At 42.4% G+C, this 7,812-nt stretch overlaps 1 pseudogene; it reads right to left on the bottom strand.

Moving 5' to 3' along the window:
* Positions 1 to 594: 594 nt before the first annotated feature.
* On the bottom strand, positions 595 to 6,151 carry LOC141740989 (pantetheinase-like; annotated as a pseudogene).
* Positions 6,152 to 7,812: the final 1,661 nt, after the last annotated feature.

The following is a 7,812-nucleotide window of genomic DNA, read 5'->3' as shown; positions in this document are numbered from 1 at the left end:
TGAGAATTTTTTATATGGACTTACCTGACTCCTTGAAAAAGTTGACACAGTTATCAATAGTTTCACGGAAAGGAAATTTTCCACACCCTAATACCGTCACTAGAGAGATTCAAGTACACTCATCCAACTGTAAGTTAGGGCATGGCATAACACATCACACTGTGTGCTGAGTTGAATAACTGGTTTTGAAGTAACAGTGTTTCAAGGCTTGTTTTCTTTTTCTAAGTTAATGATAAAAGTTCGACCATTGGCCTTCGAAGTCTCTGTTAATCTCTGGTTTAGGAAAGTGTATGTTCAGAGATGGGGTGGAACAGTGTAGTGGAAACGACTTCTGATCCTCCACCAAAAATTTCAAAGAATTAAAAATCGGTTGTTATTGGGCCACAACCCACTGCCTGAATCCTACACGACTTAAGTCAGAGAAATTTATTTTCTGTTGTCCCCAGTGTCAAGGTCAAGCCTACGACAAACAACGCTATCGTAAAAACACATACAGAACTGCCCAGTAGAGTAATTTATTTTTGCTGCAGAAACAAGTAAAAAAATCAGTGTGCAGTGCTGTTAGATAAGGCAACTTAAGAAATAGAATGCCACTATAATTATGGGTATTAACATTAATTAACATTGATTAGCATTATGACTAATTATGATTAATTAGCATTACAGAAACAAGCAGATGAGATCTTAAAAGATGTGGAGTGAAATCATGGTGAAGCTTGCTGGGTGTGTGGAGGGTCCTTTTCATACCACCTCCCAAAGAGTGTTACACTCAAAACTGGCTTTGATGTACTAGTCCGACTTATCAGATGTCCATCAGTTAGCACCTAATTATGAAAAAGTAAAATAAACAGGAACATCAGCAAAGCAGTACTATTTTATGACCAACACAAAATAATATATTCATTAATTTTGACCCAGCTGAGAGATATCGTAGCTCACTTGGAGCTACCATGAAGTCTGAGATAAACGAGGAGATTTGGCGGGACAGGGAACAAGGGAATCGGCAAAACGGATGTGCTGTATGAATGCAGCCAGGAGAATCAGGCAGAAATAAAGCTGCTTTGAACTCAAGCCAGTTACTGAAATAGAGGACACTGATAACTACCAAGTTGCTGCTTTGTCTTGTAGTGGCTTTTTGACCATTTGTGTTACAAGTCTGACAACTCACAAGGGTGCCCCATTACCTGGAACCCCCCCTGGGGGGCCAGCTCTACCCCACTGTACAGGACTTCTGGAAAGACATAGTTAGTGCCAAACGTGCTGCTGAGGGAGAACATCTCAAACTTGGTCTGAGCCGTCTCCACCAGCTGCCCATACGTGTTCCGGTCTGTGCTCTGGCACTTGAGCAGCGTGCAGATCTGCGGATACAGAAAGGCAAAATACCTTTAACTTTCAACAATCAAGAGCTGGATTTGATAGCAAGAAAAGCTGTCATGATAAAGAAATGATTCAGTACATCTACTCGTTTATTCAGGGCAAGAGGATCTGTGGGTGGCACCTGAAACTTTATAAAAAGACTGTTCTTTGCCAGCACCACAGCAAAGCACTCTGTCTTGTGCACACACATGTGTTTATAAGTTACGTGTGCATCATGCACAATACATATGCATTTAGTCATAGATGTGGAATAGTTTGTGACCTAGGTAAGTTACTTCAGCTCTGGCTGAGTTTTCTAAAAAATTGAAGCCATACTTATTTGCTTACTCTAGTGGGAATACTCTCCAGACACAGGGAAAAGATATAAAGATACAACACATTAAAAAATTAAAGCCTAACAATGAATTTTAAAAGAACCAATACACTGACAAGCCCTGTGAATACAAAGGTTATATCCGTATTTAGTGTCATCATTTTGTTAGGTAACCGCATGTTGGAGAATCACATCAGCTCAATGGCACAATCCACTGAGCAGGAAACAGCTCTCTGCTGTGATAAGAGCATCCCTATGATGCATCCCTACGATCTTCTTTCCCTGTTGAACATATATATGGAAATCTCCTTGAAGCGTAACAGCACAGGGTCACCTCAGGGTCTTGACTTTCAGCATCTATAACCTAGGCAGAGAAGCAGGACCAACACCCCGAATGAAGTCAAAATGCATCAAAAAGAAAACAATTGTTTTCAGGGGGGCCTAAAAAATGTCTCCTCTTGAACCCCCTCAACCAAAAAAAAAGATAAATGCAAATGGGCTGCAAAGAGATTATTCCAGCCTTCCCACTGTCCAAACAACAAGAATACTCTCCTTCAACAACTTGTAGCCCATCAAAGGCGCCCAGAACATAAACGTCATCCTTCTGCTTCTCTGCCGTCTTGTAACCCAGATGGCAACAGAGATCCTGCTGGCAAATGGCACGGTCTCCCTCAGGTTCAGCAAGCTCTGTAAAGGAGAAGAGATCATGGTAAATGACCCCGCTGAAACAGTGACTGTTTGATGGAAGCTGTTCAATACTGCTGGCATACAATTTCCAGTTAACAGCAGCAGGATAGTCAGGAGACAGACGTGGGTGTGAACTCGGTTCTGTCACCAAAAGGTGACCATTTTCTGTTTCTGTATTGCAATAATACTCTCTCGGACCATCTGGGGCATAAATACCACTCCCTGCAAACACATAACACCAGCAAGCTTTTAGTCTGAAAGCAAGTGTATGGTACAAGAAACCAGTTTTCACTAATTAAACATGTGCCAAATTTTATTCAAATGTTTACCAGATTGTTTTGAAACTAAATTAAGTCTTCACCGACTACAATCCTAACCTGATGCTTTTTGCAGTCAATGGAAACTAGATCAAACTCTGATGTTTCATGTATAGTAAGTGGCAAGATTAGTGTGCTAATTATATGCCATTATATTTGATTTAAGTGGCTGAAGCTATACATTCCTCATTGAGTTTAGCTGCATCAAAAATCAGTATTTCTGATTGAAACGAATGATAACATTGTCAAGACAAAAAAAATCTGTAAGGAAAAGGTACTACCACAAGCTACATCTTTATGCAAGCTCTTTACATAAATACATAAATCTTTACAGCCCAGAGTAAAACCTATCCATAAAGAATGAGTTATGTGACACGGGGTCATCAATGACTGAGAATCAAAGGAACGGCCCATATCTGCTTTTATTCGGATGGCAAAGTTCAGGGCTACATTTTAGCAACACCAGTAAATTACTCTCAGTTCTACAAGCACGTACCTATGAAACTTATGCGTGACTTCCATCATCTGTTCAGGAAAAATATTCAGTGAAAACACAGCCTGCAAAGAAAATTTGACACGAGGTGGCCAGCCCAGAAGCTGTTTGCAGACTGACAAGCACATTTCTCAGAGTTAGGTTTCCACCTAGTGGAGAAAAAAAAGTTTGGGCCTTCACATCAACAAACTGATAAACGCCAAGGTCAGGGTGAGAAGGTGAAAAATCACATGCATAAAATCTCAGAACTGATCGTTTAACAAATAACTGAAGGTGTTCTACTCAACTTAAGCATTTCTGAGTTCCTACATATCACATTTTGATTTCCTTTTTGTCTGTACAAATTCTCTTGTCCTAATTCCATTGACATGTGCATACATGCCTACAGCTGATAGGAATTCCTGCTCAGGTAAACACAGAATCAAAAAATCATAGAATCGTTGTGATTGGAAGAGACCTTTAAGATCATCAGGTCCATCCGTTAACCTAGCACTCCCAAGTCCACCACTAAACCATGTCCCTCAGCACCACATGTACATGTCTTTTAAATACCTCCAGGGATGGCGACTCAACCTCTTCCCTGGGCAGCCTGTGCCCATGCTAGTCATGCAAACTGCACTACATAGAAATAAAAGTTGCCTACGTGAACAAGATCAATGAGCGCAATATATCGCATTACCTGTCATATCTAAAGTGGAGCTGTGCGTATTTGCTGAAAGAAAGTTGACGCCCATTCCCACGGCCAATGCTGAGTGAAACTGGACTGACGATAAAAGCGGAAGAGCATTTCCCCAAGTGGTTTGGGAACAGAATGGTGTTAACCTGAAATCTGCTTGCCAAGACCACAGCTGGGTCATGATGGAGTATGTCTGCGCAAGTGAAAATGCCAAAGTAGCCAAAGGATATGTTGAAAGTCACAAATTCTGGATCCTTGGGGTAATTAAACTGTTTCTCTGCCACAAAAAGGTTGTACTGTTCATGGAAAGGAAGGAATAGAAAAAAAAAGATTAGAAAAGAAATTAAAACATTTAAATCAGACTAATATTGACTATAGTACTCATTCACTTAAATACAAGTAATGGAGAACAGGTTTTGTGAATAAGCTGTATCTTAATTTTGAAAAGGAGAATTCATACCACTGCAAGAGGAGTCAAGCACAAATACCCGTGGTTCTGATTTATACCAGTGAAGGGGATTTGTACTTAAATAGCAAGAATTTAGGACATTAATGTTTTAATATCTCATGTGTCACTTCCTATTGAGAAGCAGTGAAAATAGAGGGCTTATTGAGTTTTAATTAATTTCCTTTTATTAATTGCTATTAATGAAGATATCTTAAGGCAGTGACTTTCACCTGCCCTCTGACACCTGCTCTATAATGACTCTACGTACAAATACATTTAAGCCTGGGAAGCAGCTTCTGTTTCACGTTTTTATCACCTGAGGATCATGCACTTCCTGAACACTGTAAAATCCTCTTTACCTTGTGATAACGAGCCACCAGTTTCCCTTCTGAGTCAAAGACAACGTTGGTATTGAACTGATAGTGACCATCGCTTGGGCACCTTGGGTCACTGGAATTACACAGCTTCTTGTCTTCCATATTTGCAACCACATAGATGGAGTTATTCCTTGCCAGACAGCTCAGTCTTTCCAGCACGGGTGAGGGAGCAAACCTGAACAGCAGGGAAGGAAGAAAGGAAATAAAACATCAAAACCAGTCAATCCGTAAAAAGGCCAAAACTGAGACTACACATCACACGCATGATAGATTTAAGTCATTTCTAATATGAGGCTGTTGTTTTCTGTTATTCAACAGGAGGCAGCAGTTTTGTGCTTCAAAGATTAGCGTGCTGAAACTCTGGCTTGACCTCACGTTAGATAAGTGAGGAACACAGGGGTTTCCCCACAGTGACAGCAAATCTTCGCGCCTTTGAGTCTCCCTTCTGCTGCCAGCATGTGGCAAAGCGTTGATGTTACACCGACACACGGGCTAATCTCAGCTTTCTGCTTCAGATCTTGATTCAGCTGCTGTGCTCAAGTAGCTTAGGATTTGTTGCTTCTATGGCGCGTTATGTTATCTTTCACCAGCCTCAAAAAATGTTGCAAATTATTAAGGAAAAAATGGAATATAAAGGCTACCACACCATGATTCAAAAATATAAACTTGAAATTGTGCAGTATGTCCTTTCAGTAGTAGCAGTTATTTTATTCACAAATATTCCTAATATATCTGTATCTTAAAAATTTTCTGTAATGTGTGTGGAAAATATTACTGAAATGTAGATTTTTGTAAATTTTTTTTTCTTTTAAATAAATCTTGACCTTTATGAGTATACTAACTGAAATCAAAAGAATTACAGTGATAAAAAATGACAGAGAAGCCATTTATGGCAACTACATGATGTCTAACCTGCCTTCATTTCACAGCGCTTGTTCCAAAACATTTAAAACCACCAACCACCACTCCTAAAGGTCAGCTGTGATTCCCATGGGACCATTCCCCTGTGCACAGCAGGGACGATACCTTCCAGGATCAGCACACAGAATCCAGTCCACCTGTGGGTCTGGGATATCCTCAAGATAAGGGTATGTTGTTTCCCTTGAGAAGACACAGCCATAAACGCCATCTTCAGGAGTCACAATGATATGGGCACCCTGATACCAACATACAGAACCAAAAAACACCATTAAGAAAATAAATAAATGGTCTGTGTTTACCAAAACAAATGTCTCACTCTGTGATAATACCTGTCTGGCTGCTTCTTTGATGGCTGCTTCCAAAATTGCCATATTTTTGTCCATCAGCATCAAGGCCTCCTCAGGAGCCACTGGCACTTCAGTGTCCTCTGACGAGACTACGTTATGCACATAGACGTCTGCAACCTAGGTGTGCAGGGCACAGGCCTCCAGAGCAGACAGCACCAAAAGCATGGCAGAGGCACAGGCTTTAGGAAGACCCATGTCTGCAGCCTGGAAGTCACCCAAGAGGAGGATGGGGACAAGGAAAGACGGGGGCTTTAAAAGGGAAAGTTTTGCACAAAATCTGGGAATTCCCCAGAGTGGCAGAAAGCTGACACCAGGAGATGCAAGCACCCTGCCTCACAACACCAAAGCCAAGAGAGCCGCCAGCATTGAGCAATTCTGCCTTACACCACCAGCAGAGAAGTCACGGAGAAGTCACCACTGTGCCGCAGCTGAAGAAACGTGTCGCCCGCCAGATCTGCGAAAGGTTCAGGTGTGGCATTGCTGTAGTAACGCAGCTCAAGGCAAGCCCAGGTCACAGCAGGAGAACAAGCCAGAGTTTGGGAAATCTCAGCAAAGACCAGCACGGACACATTCCTGGCCAAACTCGAGGGTGTGGGGCACAGGAGGGGCTGCAGGAGGCAGGCGGCCAGCCCCAAGCTCGGTGCTGCCACATGGGCACCCTGGTGCCATCCCAGCTCGGGGCTCCTCCAATCTAGCCAAATGTACTTTGTCTACACCTGGCATGGTCCCTACCTATCCCAGATTCACAGACTGTACAACTGTGTTAGCAAATGAATATTTAGACCTGCCACCACATGAGACAAGCATAGGACTAGCCAGGGGGTTGCTGAGTTTCCCAGAGGAGACTCCACTGCTCTGCTTTAATCGTGGTTCCAGGACCCCTGGACAATCATGGCAGGAGAACGTGCTTGTGAGTTGATTTGAACAACAAGCGTGGAAACCAGGATTCCTCTTCAGGTTTCTTTCGCCTCCATTGTGCACATGAAAGAATGAAGACAGGGGAAAACATGTTGCCAGAAACCTAGAGGGGTTAGTTAAGCCTGTCTAGTTTCTACTGGAGGTCTGGTGAAGTTCATGCATTGCAGGACAGCTCATTAATTTCAATGATATTTGTGTTCCTTCTGGTAATCCTGGCCACTTCAAGCCCTAACAGAACGATTTGGGTTAAGTGAACAAGTCATTCCCCAGAGAGAGCTAATTAAGTCTCATGTCTACAGATCTGCACCTCGTGCACCTTGTGTCTACCTCTAGTCCTCTCAGCTCCTTCTCACCTGCCTCGCCATTGGCACCGGCAGGGTCAGCGCTTCACGATTGGTTGAGGTGTACATTCCCGTTTTCAATGAAGTCTAACACCTGATACAAAAGGAAAGGGAGATACTGCCAGAATGTTCCCAGGGGAAGCCTGCCCTTTGGTACCCTGATGCTTCACAGTTCTGCTGGCTACAGAGCAGTTCTTCTTGCTAGTGCCCCCAGAAAGGGCTCTGGCAGAGAAAGAAGTATTTCTCATGTAAATTCCAGTAGCTTCTCAAAAGAGAAACTAGGACTAGACCACTTTTCTTATTTAGGGAAAAATGGGTAGAACCCATTCTAGGACCCAGTTCTGTGGCAACAGTCTTTTATTTGTCCTTAAGCCCAACCAAGGTCAAGAAGTCTAGTGTCAGTTTGCCAAGCATGCCCTTGTCTCAGTTCTCCTTGCCTCTTTTTCCAAGCCTCTGGTGGAGGTGAGATTTTTTTCCCCCCATTGCTGGAAAATAGTAGCCCTAGACTTTTGATAGATTTACTGTCGCAGAGGCAATTATTACAAAAATTTCAGCAGGCATTTATTAGTAAAATAGATCTCACACACACTAAGCAGG

This window comes from Larus michahellis, chromosome 3 (assembly GCF_964199755.1).
Source record: "Larus michahellis chromosome 3, bLarMic1.1, whole genome shotgun sequence".
Classification (NCBI taxonomy): Eukaryota; Metazoa; Chordata; class Aves; order Charadriiformes; family Laridae; genus Larus; species Larus michahellis.
Note: the sequence above shows the minus strand (reverse complement) of the source record. Positions and strands in the feature narration are given on the sequence as shown.